The following is a 24,218-nucleotide window of genomic DNA, read 5'->3' on the forward strand; positions in this document are numbered from 1 at the left end:
GCAAACGCAAACACCTGGAGCTCTTGTAACTGGGACAGCACTTGTGCCTAACCAACAACAACTGAAACCATTCGACCTCTGGGAGTTTGAAAGTTGCAAAGCCATTCAGATCCAGCAAGAAAACCACTGTGTTTTGGCCAACCCTTCATCTTCTTGGCTAACAAAAGAGCATTCTGTTTTGGGCCAAATTAAAACAGGATATTGGTCTGCATGGGGAGTCCATGTAAAGTAATTTAACACTGCCTTGCTTTACCATCTCCAAATGCAAGTTGTATTAGGACATGTCACTCTTTTTATCACAGCAAGGTGCAGATGCTCAGTGCTGGTCCTGGCTCATACCAGCATTGGGAGCATGAGGCAGCAGCAGCCCTGATTAGCCTACAGGAAGAGCAAATGAGTACCAAGGGAGATTTGGATGAACCTGGGAGCTGGAGGAGCAGAAACACAATGAAACATTATGGTACATAATGCAAAGCTGTGCATTTGACAGAAAACATGTCATTGTGATTTGAGAGCATCAGAGGAGGAGAATGACTGACATGTATCCTAGCCGCCACAGCAAGGCAGCCAGGGATGTGTCATGGCATATACAATGAGAGATGTTCCTGTGAGTACAGAACACAACTGATATTCCAGGATTTACCCAGAACAGATAAAGGGTTTTTTAGGAGGAACATTTGATATGCACTTCTTCTTATATACCCATTTTCAGTAAAGGTGAATTTAAGCTAGAGGAGCTAGGAAGGGAACAGGGGAGGGGAATGCCTGCTTTACAAGATACTGTTAGAAGAGTCTGAGTTAGCCTGAAGAAAACACTCATAGTGAAAAACTGTGATTACTCTCTATAAACACAGAAAAGTAGACCAGAAACAGAGAAGGGAAAGAGCTAATATGGTAAAGTAGAAAAGCTCATCCAAGAACACATGGGCACCCAGTGGCAATGAAGAAGTTTAGGCTGCAAATTTAAAAAGAATTCCTAACAGAGAAAGTCAGGCGCATATTCCAGTAGGAAGGGGAAAAAACACAAAACACAACTTATTTCACCCAAGGACAGTGCTTGTTAGATTCATTTGAGCCATCTGTTTTACTACAGTGGCAAAGGGCTTGAGTTTGAGGTTGGATTATTTTACAGATCTAGGCATTGGACAGTCCTGGCTGTGCACAGTCTTACCAGAGGAAGAAGCTGGGCACTTCATTGACACCTGAATTTAACTGGGATGCCAAAATTGGTCTTTTGCGCCTCCTGAACCAGTTCAGAGGTTCAGGCTGAGGTACCAGCATTTGCTCTGGGATTACCACCGGTGTCAGCCACCTATACACACACAATTGCAATTCTGCTTTCCTTCAGGTGACAATGGCCAGGGTGCTGCTCTCCCATGTGCTGTATCTTAGCAGTGAAAACATCTGTCTAGGAAGCAGGATAGATGGACCTGGTGGGAGATCAGCCTGACCCATGCTCAGTGGAGGATAAGTACCACATGGCTCAGCAAGGCAGAGAAGGCAAGAGGAGGTCAGAAGTCTGTGGGCAGAAGGAACTGTAGGTCTTGTCCCCTGCTCCCAGGAGTCTGTCTGTAATGTTACCAGACATTGAATAACATAAGAAAACAGATCTGGGAGTAGAGAGGAGAAGCAGGCCACTTCTTTCCCAGCTGAACGCCCTCTGCCCTGGACTAAATGTGATGTTTGTGTTCTTCCTCTCCTCCAATGCATCCTGAATTCTCCCCTGTGGTTTCCCCAAGAGCAATGCAGCTTGCTCGGTCCAGAATAGTCTAGAGCTGGTGATGAAGATGTGCTGTTTGAGGCGAGCCATGGTTTTGAATGATGGACAATCGTTGTAACCACCAAGGTATGGGAGGGCAACCAGCCTTTGCTGGAGTCATAGCCTTAGGCTACTCCTATTTGCTAGCTGAAAAATCTGTAAACAGCTTTCTTTAAGAGCTGTAAGCCTCTAGCCAGAGCTTATAAAGATCAAACAAACCTTGTGAACAGATTCTTTCCTTTGCCTAATCTTAAATATCCAGCCTAAACTGAGGTACTTTCCCTTTTAGAGAATTTCCCAGTTTTTAACCTAAGGAAGTAATAAAAGGATCAACTGAACTTCCCAAAGAAAATAAGGTTCATGTCCTTATTTACTCATCTCAGCTTAACCTCTGGGAACAGACTGCAATGACTGTCTCTCCAAAGTCTCTCTACTACTCAGCTCTACTCTCCACATCTGCCCAGCTCCTACTTCAGAGAATGAAAAGCGAAAAACACTCCTCTTGTTTTCTTCCCAAAATACTGCAGGATTTTGGGCAAATACTTCTGATACGTGACTACAGTAATACATAAGAAATGATGAGCGAAATAAATCATAAACTGGCAAGACCAAAGCACTAAATTGTTTGTCACTACTTCGTGATATTTTTATTTTTAAAACTGACAAGCAGAGCAGGCAACGCAGCTCCTAACACATGAAAGGGGAGGACATGCTGTAACATTTAACTTCAAACAGCGTAACACAAATAGGCTATTGATCTGCATGATTGTTTGAGCCAGTGTTTCCAAACTTTTAGGGTAATGGGACCACCATTAGTTCTAAGACCCTCTTGTGGCCCACCATGCACCCTGTATCATCAAACTTTTAATTGAAAGCATGACTGAAAGTTGTTCAGTTTGGTTCTGCAGCCCAGCTGTGGACCACTTACCATAAGCTCATGGACCACCAGTGGTTGCCAAACCACAATTTGGTAACTATTGGTCCAAGAGACTCAAAGCTAGAAATGTGCCAGAAAAAGCAACAGTGGTGTACTAATGTAATTGCAAAGATATTACACATAACTAACCATATGGATACAGAGCTTTTTATACCACCCGCAGCTTTCCATGTGGGAACACAGTTCCAGCTCTTGATTGTCTTCTTACTAATGCCTCCCATACAGTGTATTTTTTGCAGCACATCCTGGGACTTGTTTATATGCATGAGCTTTGTGCCACAGCCAGTAGCTACAATTAAGGCATAATTATACATGGTAGGGCAGGGAGGAAAACTTGGCTACCAGCAAATTTCACAATCGATGGTTCTCCTACATCTAATAAAACAGTTTAATTGGGCTCCTTCTTGTTTACTTCTTTCTTTAACTAGTTACGGGCCTGAACCGCTTTTTTAAAGACTCTGAGTCTTGTGGGTCTGTATTTTAAGGCCTGGTTCTCCTCCTTACATAGAGGAGGTGGAGCAGTGCAAACCAGAGATCTCTAGCCACAAATGACTACTTCGAGTCTTGCCCAAATACAGTTTTCTTATATGTTTTGGGCATTCTTGAATTCCTGGTTTATGTTTTTAGGTCCATCCAAACTCTAAATACACACTGATCTTTGAATAGCAGATACTTGTTTAATCTGCTGTAATATACATGTACACACACGTACACACATACACAGAGGGTTTATCTACAGGACATAGTGAGGTGCTGTGCAGAAATGCCTTAACTATCTCTAAATGGCCTTGCTGAGGACTGCACAGTACTGCACAGAGCCATGCTCGGAAAACCAGTGGACCTTAAAGGCCAGCCTTTTTGTTTGCTCTGTCAGTGGATACCACAAGGTAGAGAAGGAAACATAAGGAAAATAACACAGGGAAAAACTTTTTCAGTGTGAGAGTGACAGAACACTGGAACAGACTGCCCAGAGAGATGGTGGACTCTCCTTCTCTGGAGATATTCAAAACCTGCCTGGATGTGTTCCTGTGTGACGTGCTCTAGATGGTCCTGCTCTGGCAGGGGAGTTGGACTAGCTGATCTTTTGAGGTCCCTTCCAACCCCTAACATTCTGTGATCCTGTGATTCTGTGAGAAGCCAAAGTTGTCTCTAAACAAACTTGCTCAGATACTGCAAATAGTGTAGCCACGACACCATGGAGCAGTGTAGGTATATTGAAGCGACATATTCTTTACTGCTGACACACTTTCAGACTTCCATAGTGCCTTTGGAATGGAAAATTTGCATTCAGTCCTTGCTTTCTCATCGTCAGGTAAATAAGCACCATGAAGCTGCGAAGTCCCCAGGTAGCAACAGGCTTAGATTATGCAAAGTCCAAGGTGGCAAGAAAGGAGGATTTCAAGCTGCCAGAAGGGGTGAGTGGGCCTCTTTGCAGCTCCTTGACCAACCCTAAGGTCAACTCTTGCAAATGCATTTAAAGGCTCAGAAGACATTTTATGTAAAACTAATCTTTGGCACTTTCTGATTTGGACTTGGTAAGGCTCTTCGGACAGTATTTATGATGGCTTGGGAAGCAAATGGCACATTACCATTTGGATACAGAAAGGCTGGATCAGTTGCTCTAAACTGCACAGCAAATCAGTGGCGGGGCCAAAAACCAAAGCAAGGAGCGCTGATTATATGTTCTGTTCTCTTGACCCTATGCCTGCATCCCAGTGCTGCAAAAGGCGTCTTAGGCAAACACAGAAGAGGGAGGGAGCTAGAGGAAAGTAAGATTAAAAACTCTGGAAAAGAGATTGCAGAGAGGAAGACATTGCATACCACCCATAAAAAGCTGTTTGTCACATGGAAACGGCAGCAGTTCTCCCAGGCCAAGCCTGTGGAGACAAATTTATCTCTTATGCAACATTAGTGAAGGAAAGAGACAAAGTTACTTCAAGAATGGACTTGAGCCAGTAAATCAAGTCATTTTTGTTCGGTTGTAACAGAAACTTGTTTTATTCTTCTTTATCCCTGACCTTTTATTGAGAAAAAAATGAAAGTAGAGCTGGGCAAAGCTGTACTCTGGGAAAAAATGTATCAGCAGCACATGGCTTCACGAGATGGAAGAGCTGTGGAGATTTGCTTTTTTATACAAGGAAGATCACGTAGATAGACTCAGTTTGCACTAACGCTGTGCTGATGCTAATGCTTGCCATTGCCCATGGCACCCCACCACGATGTGCTGTTCCAATGCTGCTCAGTGTCCATGACCAAGAAATGAAAGTGGCATCTAATGAAACAATCCTAAGTCCCCCAGTAAAAAAAGATAATTTCTTTTCTTTTGCTTCCAGAGCAAGCACATGTGAACCTAACAACGCTCAGAGGCAGGCACCAGTTTACATTTTATGTAAAACTAATCTCTGGCACTTTCTGAAGCCCCGCTTCTCATGCTTGGAGCCAGCCTGTGGCAAGCTGCTCGTGCAGATGTGGAGCTGCGTTAGCACATGTGGCGTGGCACAGGAGCACGTGCCTCACCGCTCAGCAGCTCCCGCACGCTGGGCTGGCACGCTTCTGCGAGGGACCTGAAGGCAAGGCAGCTCAGCTTCCAGGGAGACAATGGCTCTGCATCCTTCTGCAGGTTTGTAGATCTCCAGAAGGAGAGAGCCAGCTCTTCTTTTCCTGAAGGGGTGTATATATGTGAGTAGCATTTATGCATATAATTTTTTTTCATGTTTTTCACAGACTGTTTTTGGAATCTGGGAGCTTGCGGGTCTGAAATAACCCGAAGTCTGTTTTTCTCGTGATACCTCAGATCCTGCTTGGAGGAAGTATGGCCAGAAGACCAGACCTAATCTCATTTTATTTCATCCTGGAAGCTCCTTGAGGAATTCAAAAAGCCTGGGGAAAAAAAAAAAAAAAAAAAAAAAAAAAAAAAAGAAAAACACCGCAAAAAACCAAAACAAAACAAAACAAAAACAAACCAAGAAAGAAAAGAGAAGAAACCCACAGACAAAGAAATCCAGTTTTATTTGGGTTTCCCCTAAACACATGTTTCTCAACTGCACAGCACTGCTATCACTGAGATGATATTTCCTCAGATATCTTATGACTCACAGAGCTACGTAAACTATGTTTGCCATTCATTATGGCACTAAGTGGTGCGTATTTATTTCATCTCTATCCCTTTGCATTCTTCTTAATTACTTTTCCCAGCTTCCTGATCAGTAACTCCTTAATCTCTGGGTATGCCCATCGTGACCTTTCAGGATAAGGAGACTCACAAACTAGTTTTTCACTCTGTGACGTGATCTGCTCGTTTCAGGGCAAGTTTTGGATTCAATGTTTGCTTTATTTTCCAAAAGAAAGTATAAATTTCCATTCTCTTATTTTTCAAATGACCAAAGTCAAGTAAAAAGTACTGATACTGTTCTTGAAAATGTACAGCAAATGATCCCATTGTTGTTTTCATCTTCCACTAAGCCTGTTATCGCTACCCACTTTCTAATGTGAACTTCTCATGTTTCAGTGCATTTAATGGGTATATCTGAAGCTGCATTACTCATGCACTAGGAAGTCATACACCCATAAAATAGCAGTGGCATCATCCCGTCACAGAACATCTGGAGGTTCAACTGCTGAAAAAGGGACTATTTAGAGGGAGTCAGATTAGGAAGTGGTCTGCAAATGCAGATACTTTCACAGGAAAAAATGAGTATGTTTCCTCCAACACATCCCAGAAGATGATTTAGTGTACAGTGGGGTCTCCTCACGCTTTCTCCCCTAAGAACAGTGCCTCTGAGGCCTGCCACAAATTTTCACAGTAGTTTCCTTCTGAATTGGTTTTTATCCATTAAAAAAAAAAAAAAACCAACAAAAAAACCCCAACCAAACAAACCAAACCAAAACAAACCCAAAAAACAATTTCAGAAGAAAGGGATTGAACTCCCAAGATGCAATTAGTTTTCACTCCACCAGGGAGCTAACAAAGAACTCTTCTTTTTAAAGTGCCTCTGTAAGACTTATATGACCTCATCAGTGTAGACAAGGGTCTTCAGATACACCTCCTTCCCATAGCACTAGAACACCACCAAGGAGATGCTCACATAGGGGCAGCATATCATCCTGACTCCCCTTGTGTCTCTGCTCCCTGTGGCTCATCATGCCTGTCAGGTAGGGAAGTACCAATCCCCACTCCATAGGACAACAGAAAGCAAAGGCCACCTTTGAGTCTCCTCGTAGAAGTCTTCAGTCTAGGTAGAGAGACTTCTGCCCTTAATTCCAAAATCCCAATTTGAGTAACTCCTTGAGTCAGCAGCTTTCCTGTTTGTCGAGGGAGCTGCTCAGGCTCTGCCACCTGGCACCTCGGAGGTCTGCTTGCTCAGCACCAGGTCACCAAGCTCCTACATTTGAATGGGCAGAAAGACCAACCTTGCAAGTCTCAGTTCAGAAGACAGACCTCATCCAGTGTCAGACCCAGAATGGTGCTCGGCTTTTCAAGGGCTTGCTCAAGGCTGCTCCCCACTCCATTCACTGTTTGAATTGAGCTCCTGAAGTGATTTGCTCTCTCCCTTTACTGATGAGGGAGCTCGAATACTCATCTGGGTTTTCCTTGCCAGTCTTGGCAAGTCACTTGGCGTTGCCGCAGCTTGCTGTAACCCCAGCAGATATGCTGACAGTCACCCATGAGGCCTGTGGAAGAGCAGGAGGCTGAAGATGGGATTCAATGTGATCTTCTCCATCAAGCTACAGCCCTCACATTTATAGTCCTGTCAAGTGCAATGGCGCACAGTGATGTCTGTGACTAGAGGCCAGACCAGAACATATTAGCATATGTTATGATGTACGGCAGGCTATGACACACTATGTATGGGCCAGATGCCTGGCTTAGGTAAGAGAGGCATCGTCAGTCTTCATTTACTGACTCAGGGCTGAGGGTAGTCTGTCCTTTGCAGGATCTGAACCGGTGACCTAAAAGTGAAAGGCTCTTTTTCCCATGCTAAAACTACTATTTTTTCCCATCCATGAGTTTTCATATTGGCTTCAAATCAACTGCAGCTTCAAAAAAACGTTTTGTTTGAATATTTTGAGGTTTGGAGTCGAGGGTTTTGGCTAAATGTAATAAAAAATAAAAGCCTAAACCAATTAATTGCTGAGAAATAGCAGTAAGCTTCAACTGATTTTTTTCTAATAAAAAAGGAGAGAGTCTGGAGGAGGATGGCATCAAAACAGCACACTGCTGTCTTGCCATTTCTCTTATGAAAACAGGTTATGGTAAACATGAAAAGACAGCCCGATGTTACAGTAAATAAAGAAAATTTATGTAAACTGTATTATACAGGCATGTAACATCAAGAAGTGCCTAGTCCAAAGAATGTTTTGACATCTGGAAATCAGTTTTCTTTCCATATAGTTAAAAAAAAATTTCAATATTTACATGAAAAAAAAATTTTAAAAGTCATTCTGGAACCATAAGATATTTCTTTTCAACAAAACTACCTTGCTTCATTTGATTAATAATGGCATATTGTATTTTAAAAACATGATACCAGTGTTAAAGCAGTCTTTTTTAAACTAAAAAGTGAAACATTCCCTTCCAGGAGGGTCAAGCAATACATTCCAAGCTTTATCTAAGTGGCTTAATTTATTTTTCCCCAAAGCAAAACTTGTTCAAAATGGTCATATTCTCAGGGAACGGTTTTGATTTTGAAATTTGGAAAAACCGAAAAAATTATTTTGCTGGAAGAGTTTTAACTTGTTCCCCTTTCTTAAGGCAGATGGAGGCACACAACTCATGCAAAACAGCCAAGCAAACCTGCCAAGGTTAAACCACCTCGCTGCATGTACTGCTCAGGCCTTGCTTACACTTACCTCCTCCTGGGTAGAAAACTGCATAAATACCCTTCAACCCACACATCCAGGAGAGATGCTGCAGCTGAACGACCACCTCTGGGAGTCGACACCCCTCAGGCTGGGCTCACCATGCAGAGCCGTGGGCAGCAGCTCCAGGGCAGGTTGCCCCCAGGCTGCCCCCCTTGTCTCGCGTTTGTCCTCACCTTGCGTCTCACCTTGGGCCTGTGGCAGCCCAAGGCTGCAGGGGAGGACCTTGGGCACCACTGAGGACCTGTCCCTCCGTGCCTTCTCCAGAAGCAGCAGTGGTTGCCTGCCTTTCTGGGCCAGGCAGAAGAGTTCAGCAGCTCCTGCTACTGCCAGGGTGGCTTGGTGGCGGGTCAGGGACTCAAAAGCCAAGATTCAGCCCCTGCAGATGCTGTGGTTAAACCATCTTCTTAATTACACAGGAAAATGTGCTTGAAACCACAATTTACATTGGTTCAGCTCATCCCTGCCTGAAACCAAAGTAAACTGGGCAAGAGGAAATCACAGCTCATAGCAGAGTTTGCCTATCTGCACCAGCCTTATCAGGAAATGGGGACATTTGGTGACTGGGAACCAAAGGCTTCTTCTGAAACAGAGAAAGTCATAACCGAGATGTTTCTCAAGCCACAGAGATTTTTTTTCGTAGTTACCTTTAACACGGTTTGTATTAGCTGTTGCTTATTTAACCCACTCTCTAAGAAACTAGTGCCACTGATATTCGTGTTCAGCATGCACTGAAGGTTTCCCTAGCATGTGCTCGAATGATTATTTATATATTTTTACTTGTCGTAGGCAGCTGTATCCAGAAACTTGAAACCGAGAACAAACTCTGAGACAGACCAACTTGCAACTATTACAACAACGGCCATTGCTGTGTAATGATGTTTAAACCATACGAATTCATCTTTGCAAACATAGGATAGATTGCTTCAGCAGCTGTGCTTTTAAAGACATTGTGGACTCTTACTCCAAGCAGACTGAAAATTACTTTCATTGCACAGTTTGGAAAAAATAGCCAAACCTCAGGGATTACTAATGATGGGTATATAAACCAAAGTTAGCATTCTGGGGAAGGAGTAAACAGTAGCAGTGCTTGAGATCTGACTGGTGACCCAGGCAATGATACTGATCAATGCCTTCCCCGAGGAGGAAAAATTAGAGAGTGTGGAATTAGAGACACCATTCAGTTTAAAATGAATAGAGCCTTAAGCAAAACAGAAGGGAACAACCTTACCAGGTTGTAAAAGGGCTTTTTGTGCACACTGTACCATACCTCCTTTCATTGTGTAAGGCTGTTATCACCTTTTGTTAGCGGCCTTTTTGGCATAAAATTTTTCTCCCATGAAATATGCACATTTTTATTGCCCAAATTAGGATCATTAAATTAAAATCCTGGGTGCTTGGCAGTGAAATATGGCTGAGGAGAGAAGTTTAAAAGCACACAAGAAACAATCAAATCGCTTGGCAAAAAGAATAAGCAAATAAATACTTTGTGGCTGGACAAATGTTATGTTGTGTTAGCCTTCAGGAACATGTAGGGACGTAAGCCCAAGATGGGCATAGGAGAGTTTATTTAACTTCCTTTCTATCTCAGAGGCAACCACATGGAGCTCTAGAACAGGGTCTCATCTTTTCTTTAAAAACATGTCAATTTATTTTACTGAAATATTCACTACATCTGGAACTCAAGTAGCCACAACTACTAAGCTGGGGAATTGCTTCCTCTCACTACAGGAATCCTGTAGGAGTACTTGCAGTGGGAACCAGCATCAGCAGGAGCACAGGGGACATTCCCAGAGGGGTCTGCCCATAACATGAAGGCTGGTGTATGTGCCTGGAAAGAGACATCTATACAGAGGAGGTACACACCTCCTCAAGTGGAAGAGTGAGCTGAACGTGGGTCCTCACAGCCTCTACAGTTGTCTCCACTCCTAATCCATGGGGACAGGCTCCCATACTTGACCCCTTTCCTGCCTCGTGAAGGTGTGTCCTTCCAGACCACACTTTCTGTAGTTCCTCTTTGTAATAGATGCTTAAAATGGGAGTGGGGAGAAGGTTCAGCCTTCTAATTAAACCAGGTTAATGGATTAAAGCATAATGTTAATAATCACTTTGGTGAGTCTCATGGCAGGCCCTGCTCTCCTGCAGTAAAAGGCTGTGCAAAACTGGAGCTTTCTTACGAAAAATAGTGAGTCACAATTCACAGTTCCTCTTCTACTTTGTCCACAATAAGGCAAGGAGAAACATTAATTTGGCTTTTATCACAGACTTTTCACTCTTCTTTCAGTGCTCCTTACCGGCAATGGAAAAAAGGCAGGCGGAAGGGTATTTCTTACACACTTGATCATGGTGAGAGCATCAAGAAACACCTTCAGCTTGAGAAGGAAGAAGGGGAATCCCCAAGGACAAGTAGGAAAATACGGTGTGAAGGACTAGAGAGCACATAGTTCTTACAGAAACGGACATGTAACAACAGCTACAAAAATTCTTACATAAGAAATATGGCACCCAACGTGAGGTAGTGCTAGTATTAGACTTGTCCTGACAGTTACAAAGGAAGGAATCGGAGAGGCTGCTTACATGAACTACATGCAACCAGAATGAAATCCAAATCAGCGATTCTATACACTTAGTGCTTTCAAGAAGTCAAATTACACAAAGCTGAAAACAATTATGAGCCAAATTATTTCAGAGAAAGAATTTAAACAGGAAAAATGTGAGTGATAATTGGGAACTATTCAAACACAATTTACTAAGTGCCCCAAAAGGCACATTCTCACATTGCACAGAAGAGGTCAAGTAGAGTTAAAAACAAAAGCAAAACAAAACAAAAGCACAAGCTGGCTTAGAGAGGAAATTAAATCAGCTTTTGTAAAAACCTTCACAAACATTCCTCTTCCACCATTCTCCAGCAACAAATACTAAACAAACCAAAACCACATATATCATAATGAGGAAGGAAGGAACTGCTGATAACAACAGTAAAGGTAGATGATGGGAACAGGAAGCAATGGGATACAAAGGGAGGTTTATGCCCATTAGAATGACAGTAGGAAGGGTCTATTTTCCTAAGTATATCAGAGGAAAAAGGCCTCCTAAGAGTAGTAATTATTCACTGTTAGATGGTAAAAGTGGAAGAACTATGAATTATAATTCTAAGATTTCTTTTTCTTTTTTTTTACATTTGGAGGGAAAAAATTCTTCGTTCTGCAGTGTGCTGACTGGGGTGCTGCTAAAATGCAATAATGAAAAAGGGTATGAAAATTAGACCTAAATAAACTGGAAAGCTCACATCACTTTCAATCAAGTGTCTCACCCAGGAATGAACTTTTTAAACGGTGATTTTCAGTTTGTTAGAGTACCAAGAAACCCAGGACAGTAAGAAGGTTCAAGTTTGGCCAACTTTCAGAGGACATGACCAAGGGCAACTGAAGGAATTACAGATTTCTCTGCCTGGCTCTGAGTACAGGCAAAATAACACAATAGTTGTGATGGGGCTGAGTTAGTAAGGAACTAGGAGTGAAGGGGAGGAATGAATGCGGTTAGTGGCAATAGATACATGAGAAATAGACCTTGTCAAACAAACATGCATCTTCTTTCTGTTGAGGTTACAAACGTTGTTAACGGTCATAATGTTGTCACTGTGCACTTTGATTTAGAACCGAGAATGGGGAAATAGTAATGCAACAGTAGAAATTCAATTCAGTGCGCATTAAATATGTTCAGAAGTGCCTACCCAAAGGAGCATTGTTCAGTGCCTCTGAGACAGGCAGCAGGATCCAGGGGACAGTGCATGGCAGGGAAGGTATGAAGGTGGACCTTTTCTGGCTGCGTGCACAGCCCTGTCCTGCCACAGATCCCAAGTCAAGCATACAGTGCCCCGGGGTCTCCAAGGACGCATGTTAGGAGCAAAAGGTCACATCACTCAGCTGTGGAGGCTGATGGAGATGTTCTGTAGGAGATCCCTCTTCCATGCTGCACATTTGTCCGCCATACACACAGCAGCGCAGATTGTGTGCTTAGTTACAAAGCTGGTCTCTGAGCACCTTGGGAGCCCAAAAAGCAATCCAAGCATGACCTACCCAAGGCCATACATGTTAAAGACTGGACCCAGGCCTCTGTACTGCATGCCAATGCCTGGTCCCCACAGCTGGTAGCAGTGGATCGGGCAGAGGTGGACAGCATGAGTGGGGCCAGCACAAAGCGTCCTTCACCCTCCATGTCCAGCTCCTGCAGTCTCCGACTTGGCGGGGTCTGGGACCTTACACAGACACATGATCTCTTGGGTTTTGTAGGCTTTGTGTCAGTTAATTTAGCCTCTGACGCAGCCTGACACCCCACCCTTGAAAGATTATTGACGTCAGTGCTAGTGCTCGCTGGAAATATGCTCATCTGCCCTACAAGAGGCACCCTTAAAGTGACTACAAAGTCCAGACTCCTATGCTAACTTGATCCATGGCATTTACAATGACTTCCAAGAAGTCAGGCCATGAGAACAGTCGTTTCAAATTGCTATGACAGATGGTATGTGTTTTGCTCACAGCTGGTTGTATTGTGAAGGCGTTAACGTTCTTTTGAAAGGATTTGGCTAAGCAACAGAGAGAAATGCTACCAGTTTGCCTCATCCTGGCTGCTGCGCTGTGGGTCAGGCAGAGTTGTCTGTGGGTAAGGGAGATGGCATCTTCCCTGAAAATCCTGGGAAGGGGAGAAAATTGTCAGATGGGAGGATGCGATGAGCAGAGGGAACGTCCCTGCTTTGGCAAAGGGGGAGCCCTTCGTTGGAGTAGAAAGTGGGACATTCATCAAGGTGCTTCTCCCAGATGTCTGGAGGGGACTGGGAAGGCTGGATGCGATTGGAGAGGCTGGTATGAGGTGGCAGGACTAAGCCCAGGCTTGAAGGAAAGGACCTGTCTGTAAGGACACAATGAGCAGGAGTGAGATTTTTTTTACAAACCTCCTTAATTTAATCCCAAATTTCCTTGAAACTTTCTTGTCAAAATTTCTCTTCTAGTAAAGCCTGGCCGTGGAGTTCACAAGCTCCTCTGGTGCCCGGCCATGCTCAGGGAAAGGCACAGACCCTCCTAAGAGTGCTGGTCTCTTCTCACAGCCAACATCACCCAGAGCCAAGGCTCAAACCCAGATTGAGGGCTTTTAGCACTTTGCTGTGATTCCACCCTCTCTGGACAAGTTTTTTGCATTGAACATTACTCAAAAGAGGGGAGGGGAAAAAAAAAAGTATTGCCTAGTTCTATGAGAAGCCTTCAAATAATATTTTTGTGGCCCATCCTCCTCAGGAACAACAACAACAACAACAAAGAAAGAGATGAACAACTGAAGGAGTAAGGATAGTTGCCGTCCAGAAAAGGAAGAAATGCAACCACAGACACATTTCAGCAAAACAGGGCTTTGCTGCCTATTTCTGCCACATTAAGGGACAGCCTAGAGAGGGAAGAGCTACTGGGAAATGACCAATATGTTGGACTTGTTGATCTTAAAGGTCTCTTCCAACCTAAATAATTCTATGATTCTAAGATTCTATAACCCTGCAATGCCAGGCTGAGGCTGCGGCTGAGGCTGCAGCTGGCTGGAGCCCCTGCCCTGGCTCTCCACCGCAGAAATGCCCTCGGGCAATCCTGGCCAGGAGCTGTGGATTTCATACAGGTTAGATGCAAGGTCCCTTCTGTCTTTTGTGTATAAGATGGGATTCCCAAACCATGGTACAAGTACCCGTAGAAATAAATTGCAAACACGTACATGAGCACGTATTGATCCACCTCCTCCCTGCCTTCATGCCCAGCTGGTCAGGGAGCTGAGGCTGCTCCTGCCTCTGCCACCCCAGTGGAGGCACATGAGCCAGCTCCCATGAAGACCCCTGGAGGTGGTGGGGCAGACTGCTCAGAGGATCATGCAAGCCCTGGAAACAAGGGGGACTGGAAATATAGCACTATTTCTATATATTTCTACACAGAAATAGAGACTGGAGAAAAAGCCCGCTGAGCTTTTCCTTGCAACCACTGTGTTGCTTCAAGGACTGATGCTGCTGGTGGGGTCTGCTGCAGGGGCTTCCCTCACCTCTTGGGATTTTCTTCCCCTCTTTGATTATTTGGTGATTGGTGTCTTCTGTGAGCTCTCTCATCTCAGCCTCTTCCCTTGCCAAGCTGGCTGCAGCAGCATTTCCCAGAGAAAGACAATGAGATGGGGGAGCAAAGCGGTTGGGCATCTCTTTGGAAAGCTTTCAGTCATGCTCCCAGATTTAAGTCCTATTTAGGCATACAATTGTCTCTCACTCTAGCAGTTATTTCAAGGAACATCGCTCAGTGAAAATTTACTACCCTAAATTATGCACTGCATTGCTTAAGAAAATTTTAGCTGGGAGACTCGCTCTACTAAAAAGTTCAGAAAAAAACTAAGGATTTTTGTGTTCTGAATTAATCTTTTAACCTGAGGAAAAAATAAAACTGGACTTGATTTGAGCCTCATCACTGAGAAAGAAATCCCATGAGCTGCTGCTTGATTTTTCATTCTGAGGTCATCTTGTTTTCTTAACACATTAGTTTATTGATATATTTGAACAGATTAAAACAACAGGTCAAAAATAGACTGAGCTGTGTATGTAAAACAAGTAAATTGGTATATGAGAAGATTCTAGCTTGATATTTATATCTTTGGCTTACTTAACATTTTGCAACTTTAATACTTGTTACACATGTATTTTATCTTTTACCTCATTGTAAACAGAGATTTTAATTCAACATTTAAAGATTATTTCGGAACTATTTTGAGTGTTAAGAGCTTACAAATCTTCCATGGTTCAACATTTAAAGTTTCATCTATATCGAGAAGAAATCAGTTGAGGTGAACGTACCAGTTAAAAACACAGGAAAAAAACAGACTATGAAAGGCATTTGCAAGTTAAGTGTGTGTTTTTAGAAGACATAAAAGGATTCTTTATTAAGCTTTGAAAATTGTGAGCTAAACCAGCACCAGCACAAACACTACAGGGTAGTCAACAGCCCATATCAAGATAGTAGTCAAAATGTCAAAATATATTTTGTCTTTCCCCCCTCCGTCCAAACTTTGCAGAAACACTTTTCTCAACTTTCTGGACAACCTCAGGCCAAGGCACTTTATCTAACCAAAAGAAGAGGCAATTTTTACATTGTTCAATAATTTATAATACCAAACATCTCACCAACAAACAAAGATTGCTTGCTTTCCTTGTTTTTCGTGGAATCTAACTACCTGGTAGGTCATGAAATAATAAGCTCACTGCACACTAATCAGCCTTTTAATTACTGCTGTTTTGTGGACAGTCTTAGAGATATGTAATTATTTTCTCATTTCCTTTTATATGTTATTTTACATAATAAATATAAGAATTTACTGCAGTTCAGCATACTTAAAGAACAATGAAATAAACAAACAAGAAGCCCTCTAAATCCACGCATTTTGGAATAAATTCAGGTTAATGGAGCAAACAATTACTATTCCAGCATGCAGAAGTTATACAGAAATGCAATGGGCAAGTAAATTTATACATATGATTTGCAGATGACGGACGTAATGCTTATAAAGATCAAGGTTGTTTTAAACCATACATTACCATTTCTGGAAAATCAATCATCTACATTATTTTTAGTACAGGTTAGGAACAGAGTAATGATTGCTGATTTTCCAAGGACATGATTAGACAGACTTGGAAAACTGGAAACTATGATTTCTTTCCAAAGGGAACGTGTATCATAGTCACAGCCGATATCACTATGTAGAAGAGTTCAGTCCTATAATTCATGGTGTAAGAGACCAAACATATTTTAATACAAAGCCTCCTATTACCACAGTAACAGGAATTGTCCTTGAGCAGACTTTAGTCAGGCCTGGGACCTACACTGGGACTGCAGTAGGACGTAGCATTCCACACTTACAAAGTACAGTGTAGCACTGTTTAATCCTCCCTGCGCTCTACAAAACATACATGAGATTATGACTCTGCTTTGCAGAAGGGAAGGCAGACACAGAAGGCAAGCCAAAAGATGTGGAAGGGTTCACAGTTTATAAATACTTTTTTCTGATACCCCAAGGTACTTCTCCCCCAAAATATAACCTAAAAGTAGAAAAATGCTTTACAGCTTTAAACACATGCTCAAGTGCCCTCAAAAATCAAAGGGATTTAAGTATACAGACATGAGCTAAACACACACTTAAGTATCCTGCTGATTACACACTGACACAGATTTGATATGACTGATTGAATCCATATTCCAGTTACAGGCATATGTTTAAAGCCAAGGCAGTCACATTGTGCAACATATCCATTGTACACTACCCCAGGATTTTGCTCAGGAGTTGTTCTGCAAAGGGGTAGGTATCTATACAAAAGAGTTAGGAAAGAGTAGAAACACTGAGAAGAGTTTTCTCCTTTGCTAGCATCCTGCTTTATCTAGAAAAACACAACTTTTGAATTTCAGCTTAATTAGAGCTATCTTAAGGCTATGTTTCCTGCAGTGTCTCTTTTTCCAGCTGGGAAGTTTGTCCAGGCAGCTTCCATATTGAAGACCTGGTCACTGCTGCCTCGCAGTCGAGGCTTTCAGAGGCTCTGGACGCAGCTCTGGTCCCAGCAGACAGTAGGTGTGCCATGCTTTTCTGTGCATCTGATGTGGGGCCCTGGGATGTACCAGGGTGCTGCACTGGTGGCTTCAGCATGTTCAGAGCATCCAGGAGTCCCGGGCAGGCTCTGAGTGTGCAATAGACAGTCTGTCCTTCATTGTATCCACCTTCACAAGTCCCAGGCTAAGTTATAGGAGACTTCCCTGGAAATAAACAGTATCAGAGGAACGATGCTATTGATCCTTCCTCTTAACTTAAGCAGCCTTCGAGACTCCAGAGTTTTGAGTGACTGTCCAGGCCAGAGAGAAGTAACTGTTATTTAACATGATTCGATCTATTTTGCTGTAAGTCAGTGTTCGTCTATCCTTGCAAAAAATTACATTGTGTGGGATGAAATACTCATCTTTCCTAGAAAAGTCTGGACCACTGAAATTCCTTTCGGTTGAAAAGGAGCTTCTTGGAAATGTTTTACACTTATAAATTTACTAATTTGCACATCTTGAGTAACCAGGACAATCCCAAATTTTAACCACATGTAGGACCCAATGTAAAACTAATCTCCTTGTTCCCTCAGTAAGCGTGATTAGTAAACGGCTTGGTAATGCTCTACCTGGGTAGGGAGAACAAAAAACAATTCACACTGAAGAGTATTGATCTAAAGATAATTCAGCATAAAACCAGGATGAAAGGTAGAAAAAGATTAAGCACCTTTCAGAGGGAAATACTTCTCTTTACATTGCAAATAGAGGATATAAAAGAAAACACAGAGGAATCAGGTAATAATAGAAGCTTTTTCATTCAAATGTTAAGTGCATTTTGAAGGGGAGATCCTGCATACACTGATGCTTGCAGTGAAGTGTTGCAAAGATGGCTTGCACCTTTTTGCAGCCTTGTGAATATAACCACTAAAAAGGTAAAAAATTGAACAGGAAAAAATGGCATTGTCTAAAAGGGGCTTGGAAGGATTCAGTGAGAGGATCTTCAGCTGCAAGCAAAGTATGAAACAGCAAAGAAAGTGCTGGGTGCAGGAAATAGTCACAAGAAGGAGGCCTGAGGGAAGGGGAACGGACTGCTCATGGGCAAGAATAAGATCATCTAACAGGCATCTTCCATGCATAGTGTCTGGTATGGTGGAAGAGGCTGAAACGGCATCCTCTAAGATCCACCTCTCCTCATGGCTGGTTGTTTTCTCTCAGAAAAGTGGTGTATATGCAGGACATACAAAAGTGTACAGATGCCAAAACACAGCCCCGATGTTTGCATCGTCTGCTTGCTCCTGAAAAGCAGGTCTGTGATCCACCAATTTGTCCACCACAGTTCATCTACCACCAGTTTATGCATGTTCATTTGCCAAGGTCGTTTCCCAAGGAGAGCACTGGGTGGACCATCACTCGTATTTATGACACCTGTTGGACCCAGATTTTTCAGACCTTTAGCCAATGGTTATATGGGTTGAAATATGTCCATGGAGCCAAAGATCATTGAGGGGAGGAGATCACACAAATAACATGATCGCATTACCAGGCCAGAAATACTTGGCACTCTGGAGAGGAGTGTATTTTTCACACACAGAGTGTTCCCAGCAATTGCATCAAACACCAACGCAGACCTGGACTTATGCAGTTCCTGAAATGCTTTGCTGAACAAACAGTTCAGCAAAGCCAGGGCCATGTTTTCAGGGCTTATGAGCAAGTAAGGAATCCTATTGGAGTCAATGGAAACAACCCAGCACCATTAAAAACCAAGTCATGGGCTAATTGAGCGAACAGATAGACAGGCAACGGCCTTTAAAACACTGTAAAATAATGACCTCAGCACATGCAAAGTCCCTGTGCTTTGGACAGAAGTTCTCTTAAGCAGAAGATAGTTAGAATCATAGAAGCGTTTGGGTTGGAAGGGACCTTTAAAAGTCATCTAGTCCAACCACCCTGGAATGAGCAAGGGCATCTCTACTTAGAAGAAAGCATAGCAAAAAAAAAGTTGCTTAACCCTGCCCCACTGCAGCTAAGGACATACTCTTTGATACATGGATATGCTCTACCGACATGCCCATTTTTACTTTTCATGAACAGCAGTAGAGGTTTACTTTATCAACACCTGACAGCCCCTCAGCTGAGCTCCCAGCTACTGCTTTTGAGAGCAGCCCCAGGTTTAAGTGCTGGGAGATGGGCTGAGCTGAGAGCACGCAGAAGCTTAAGGTCGGTGAGGCCATACCTTTGGATAGCAGTGCATTATTGAACAGGCTCAGCTGCCTCACAGCACTACTGGACAAGTCTGCACCGACATGGGTAACTGGATTAGTTTGAATCATTAGTAAAGGTGATTTAAAATAATCAGGCTGCTTTGTGTCTGAAGCAGTCAGGGGCTGCGAAGGATCATCTCTCCTAATTCCAGCTGTCTCAGATGAAAATATCTACAGTCCCACTAGATCAACTCAGTCCCTCCATCACTAGTTACCACTCTTTTTGGTTTTCTAACTAGGTATATTCTGTGTTGCTTCCCAACCAATTTCCAAGTAAACTGAGTCACATGAGTATATCTCTAGCTTTTAAGCTATCCAGTGAAATAATCTGTTACTCCAACTGGAGTGCCTTAGTGGGGAGTAACTCTACAGGCACTGAGGAAACAATAACCCTTGCAGGGAGAGGAGGCAATAATTTCTTCAGCCAACTCAGTGCGGCTGAAAGAGTCCGTGTCCAAAGCCCAGGAACATCACACTATCTGCTTCTGCAATGCCAAGAAATTTAACCTTCTGCTGGAGGTGGTGACTTGTTAAACCATTCCAGAAAGCCCCACAATAATATACCCTTAGGCAAAAACACACCAATTATGTGGTTGCTGGAAAATTGTTATCTCTGTGCAAGCTTTATTTGCTGATGTACATTTAATTATGAGAATGGAAAATACAATGACATCCATATTGTAAAACTAGAATTAAGCAAAGGTACCTAGGTTATAAAATGTAGTCCCATAAACCAAAATCCGTAAAATAAATACAAAAATGAAACAAGCCTCTTTTCCAGGAATCAGTTGCAACAGATTCTTTTCTTATTCAGAAGACATGTGCTCACAGCTTAAAAAAAAAAAAAAAAAAAAACAAAAAACCAAAAAACCCAAAACACTTTGGGAAGGCGTGGGTGGATTATTTAAATACCAGTGAGGAAGGCAAGCTTATTAAGATAAGAATGATGTTGACACAGAAGGGATAAGAAGATATAATCTGACCATGAACACATTTAGGCTTGTCATTTTTTATTGTTACAGTTCTGGATCTAGCTTCCAGTTAGAGCAGTGAGGCCAACAGCTTAACTCCACTAGAGCTACAGCTTGTTGCAGTTCTTACCAGTGGCTTCCCAGACCATTTGCCTTTGGTGTCAAGTTGGGATGCAGTTATCTGAAAAAGTGTCACTACTGAAAGTATTTGTGCATTCTTTTGGGTGAAATTCAGAAGTGCCTCCTCTAAGACTGTGGGGTTTTGGGTACTCCTTTCTCTGTCAGGTAATTCTTACAATACAAGCAAAGCTCCAAACTCTGCCCCAACCTCGGCTAGCCTTGTGAGACCTACTCAGTTCATACTTGATGCTGAAATTTGGGTGGGATTTTCCATGCTTCTCCATATCTTCAAATGTAACACCTGTACAAGCTAGAAGCTTCAAACCTTTTCCAAGCCCTTGTGGTGTGTGCTAAATTATGCTACAAAGGACACACCTTGAAGTATTTACCCTCATGAACACCTATCTGCCTTTACCTCTTCCAGGGCAGAGAGGGTACTGGGAGTAGCTGAGGATCTCAGACCTTCTCTGCTAGTCACTCTGTGCAGTGAATACAACCTCTCCAGTGGACCATCTGGGATTTGTGATGTAGACCACAAACAGCCATCATGTCAAGGATGTCAGATAGTACAGATATGTGGCTGTTCCCCTCTTTAGTTATACGGCAGGGAAGAACATACAGCATCAGCCCCATTAAAGGCAAAAGCGAAGGGGTTATTACTCCTCTTGCCCTTCTTTGTTTTCACCTCACCCTTTCCTTGTCCCTCATAAACCTGCTCCAGGTAACTGACAGTTTTGCTTACTGACAGTGCAACAAAACACTGTTAAAAACCAAGTGATTGCCCATGTGGAAACAGAATGTTCCTAGGGGGCTGGACAGACACCAAAAAATGGACTCTCTGAAGAAACATAAAAGATTTTCTCCAACTTCAGCGCAACATTAAAATTAAACACACCAAAAGTCTCTGAATCACATATTTCTCCAACTTGGAAGTTGCCCCGACCTTGGAAAAGAGATGCAGACAGCATCAGATAATTGCCAAGGGGAGTGAGGTGTAATGAGGTTGCCCCCTGCAAAGACCCTGGTAACTATCTAAACTTTTTTTTTTTTTAATTAATTACAACTTTTCTCCATGAATACTCCAAGGATAAAGTTTAAAATTGAATTAACTACGTCAGATTTGGGGTACCAACCAGAAGAATAGCTCGTGATTTTGTCCACAGGAGGGCTCCCAGGTTTCATGAATGCATATGGAAACCTTTTCAGAAAGCCTAGAAATGGATCATGAGGCATGGAAGATGAAAGCCATGAAGTGGCACTCAGTTCAGGCTGGACGCCTGCTAGGCCAGCTGAGCATGCTACATATATGCTTCCACCTTCAACAAAACAGAGAAACAAAAGGAAGTGTTTTTCTACAAAGTTCTTTTTCTCTACTGCCATAAAAGTATTGTTATAAAAATGTCAGGCGTTAGATCCCTGAAGCAGCAGTGTTTCTTTGGTGTTACCAGTAAGGAGAACCTTTGAACGGAAAGGGGGGGTTTGCTACTGAATAGTGTTTGGGGATTCATTTTTTTCTCACACGGGAAAAGACTGTCAACATCTGACCAGGCTGTGGCCCACACAGATTAGCTATAGCCCACCAGAAAATAACACATCGTCTGTGACCTGATTCCTACTGTCAATTTCCCTAGATTCTGCAGATGCAGACAGTAATTGGACAACAGACCCTGAGTTCAGCCAGGGGTCCTTGGGCATGGGGAGGCAATGATGGTCAAAGCAGACGAGCATTTGATTGAGGTGGGTAGGGACAACTGTTCATGTGGTTGTACAACGGAGGGGGAAAAGGAGGGTGCAGTGGCTGTTGACCCAGAACACCATGTCCATGCACCCCAAAACACATCCTAACAGCCAGCTATAACCATGGAAAAGACTGAAAGTACCAAGAAGAGTGTGCATCAGGAAGAGAGCAGGTGAAACTACAGCCATTACCAGTGTCCTGGGGACTCTTGTTAGACAAAAATGGGCAGATGAGCAGGGGAGATGATCTGCCACAATTGCCACTGAAGTCAATGCTGAGACAGATCCTGACCTCTGGTGTGTCTGGATTTGGTCTGAACTTTCCAGTCCCAGAGGAGAAAATACTGATGTTAATAATAGTTAATTTTCTCAGTTGTTAGCAATGGTCTAGTTGGTCATGGCCTATGTGGAGAATTTCTGGTTGCTTCATCAGGTCTTTGACATCTTACCCTCAGTGACATCAAATGCCTCCACACAAAGCCATGCACATAGGTAAAGGTCACCACCTTAAAATACTCTGATGAGTGTTTTTACCTGCAAAAGCTGGCCCTGGGGTTCTAAATGTACTAGAGAAGAAACTAGGGATATATCACGGTCTTCCACATCCTCTCTTCTGCAGGAGTAAGACCTGACAGAGCAAAGAGCTGGGAGAGGTGGTGGCAGCACACACTGTAGATACGTATGTGCACAGAAGTTGCACTGGCTAGGCTAACACACAATTTATTTGCAGATGATGAACAGATCAAAGCTGGAACGAAACAGGGATGCCAGGGGAAAAAAAAAAATAAAGACAAGCTGTAATAAAGAGATAAGAGAGGAAGTTTCCCACTTTGGGAGACACAAGAGGCTGAACAGGTTGAAGGTCCAGAAGATGCTGCCAGAAGGGAACTGGGGCTGGAGAAGATTTATTTGACAGGTTTATGAAATCCCTGTTTCCCCTGCATCCAGCCTCTTCCGATAGATCAGGCCTTTATGTACAACAGATGAAATAGCTCCCTACTTTCTGCACACAGCCAGGAAACAGAAAACTTCTCAGGAAAATATCCCCTGAAAAGAATTTCATCCTTTTCCATTGAGGGTTTGTGATGACAACTAATCCCACCTCTTTCCTAGTAAATTCCAGTTTTAGGGTCAATCAGTTACAGCTGTGCTAATCCACAATTAACCAACTTCTTTGCCTGCTGATCTTTCCATGCTGAAACCTGCAGACGAAACCAGGGTGACCTTCATCTGCCTTTCCCTACCATATTATAAAACAACAGGTAAGGTAAGGCTCCAGAACAACTTTGCACATACTGTGGATGCTATAGCAGGGCAGGGATTTTTCTTTGTGAGGGCAGGTCTGAATAGGTTACACCCCAAACTTTTGACTTGTAAAGACAAAGAAACCTGTGGTTTTGTTTACTGCGGTTGACTGCAGCAATGCTGCTTTTTATGTCAACATACATTTTAGTAAATGTTAGCTTGTACTCTGTAGAGATGGGCTGTTTGCAGTAACCTTGGGAGTACTGCTCTTATCTTATATTTACACAACAAGTGCAAAGAAATGAGATTAGGTTTTTTTCCACAATGTTTAAAATGCTTTTTTTTTTTCCTCCTCTCTTGAACAAGGGCTGAACTTTAAACATTTCAAACACATACAGCCCCACTTGGAAGATGTACAGTTAACACAGAACTAATCATTTGCTGGCAGGGCTCTCCTGATCAGAGTATACTTGTATTACCATGACTATACTGTGTATTTCAGGTCAAGTGCAATGGTTGTCTGAGACTGCAGCAAGGCAAATGGAAAGTAGAGTCACAAAACTGAGGTGGACTAGGATTTCAGACAGGATGGACAGACACGTACTGTGGCATCCCTCTGGAGACAGGGGAGGACTCTCGTAAGGAACCAGGCTTATCACAAGCATTTTGATGGACAGGATTGATAGAAAACTAATTCAGCATATGCTGTACTGTCCCCAAAGGAAGGAAGTTTTGTTTCTATAG

Source organism: Leptosomus discolor, chromosome 5 (assembly GCF_034619465.1).
Source record: "Leptosomus discolor isolate bLepDis1 chromosome 5, bLepDis1.hap2, whole genome shotgun sequence".
In the NCBI taxonomy this organism is placed as follows: domain Eukaryota; kingdom Metazoa; phylum Chordata; class Aves; order Leptosomiformes; family Leptosomidae; genus Leptosomus; species Leptosomus discolor.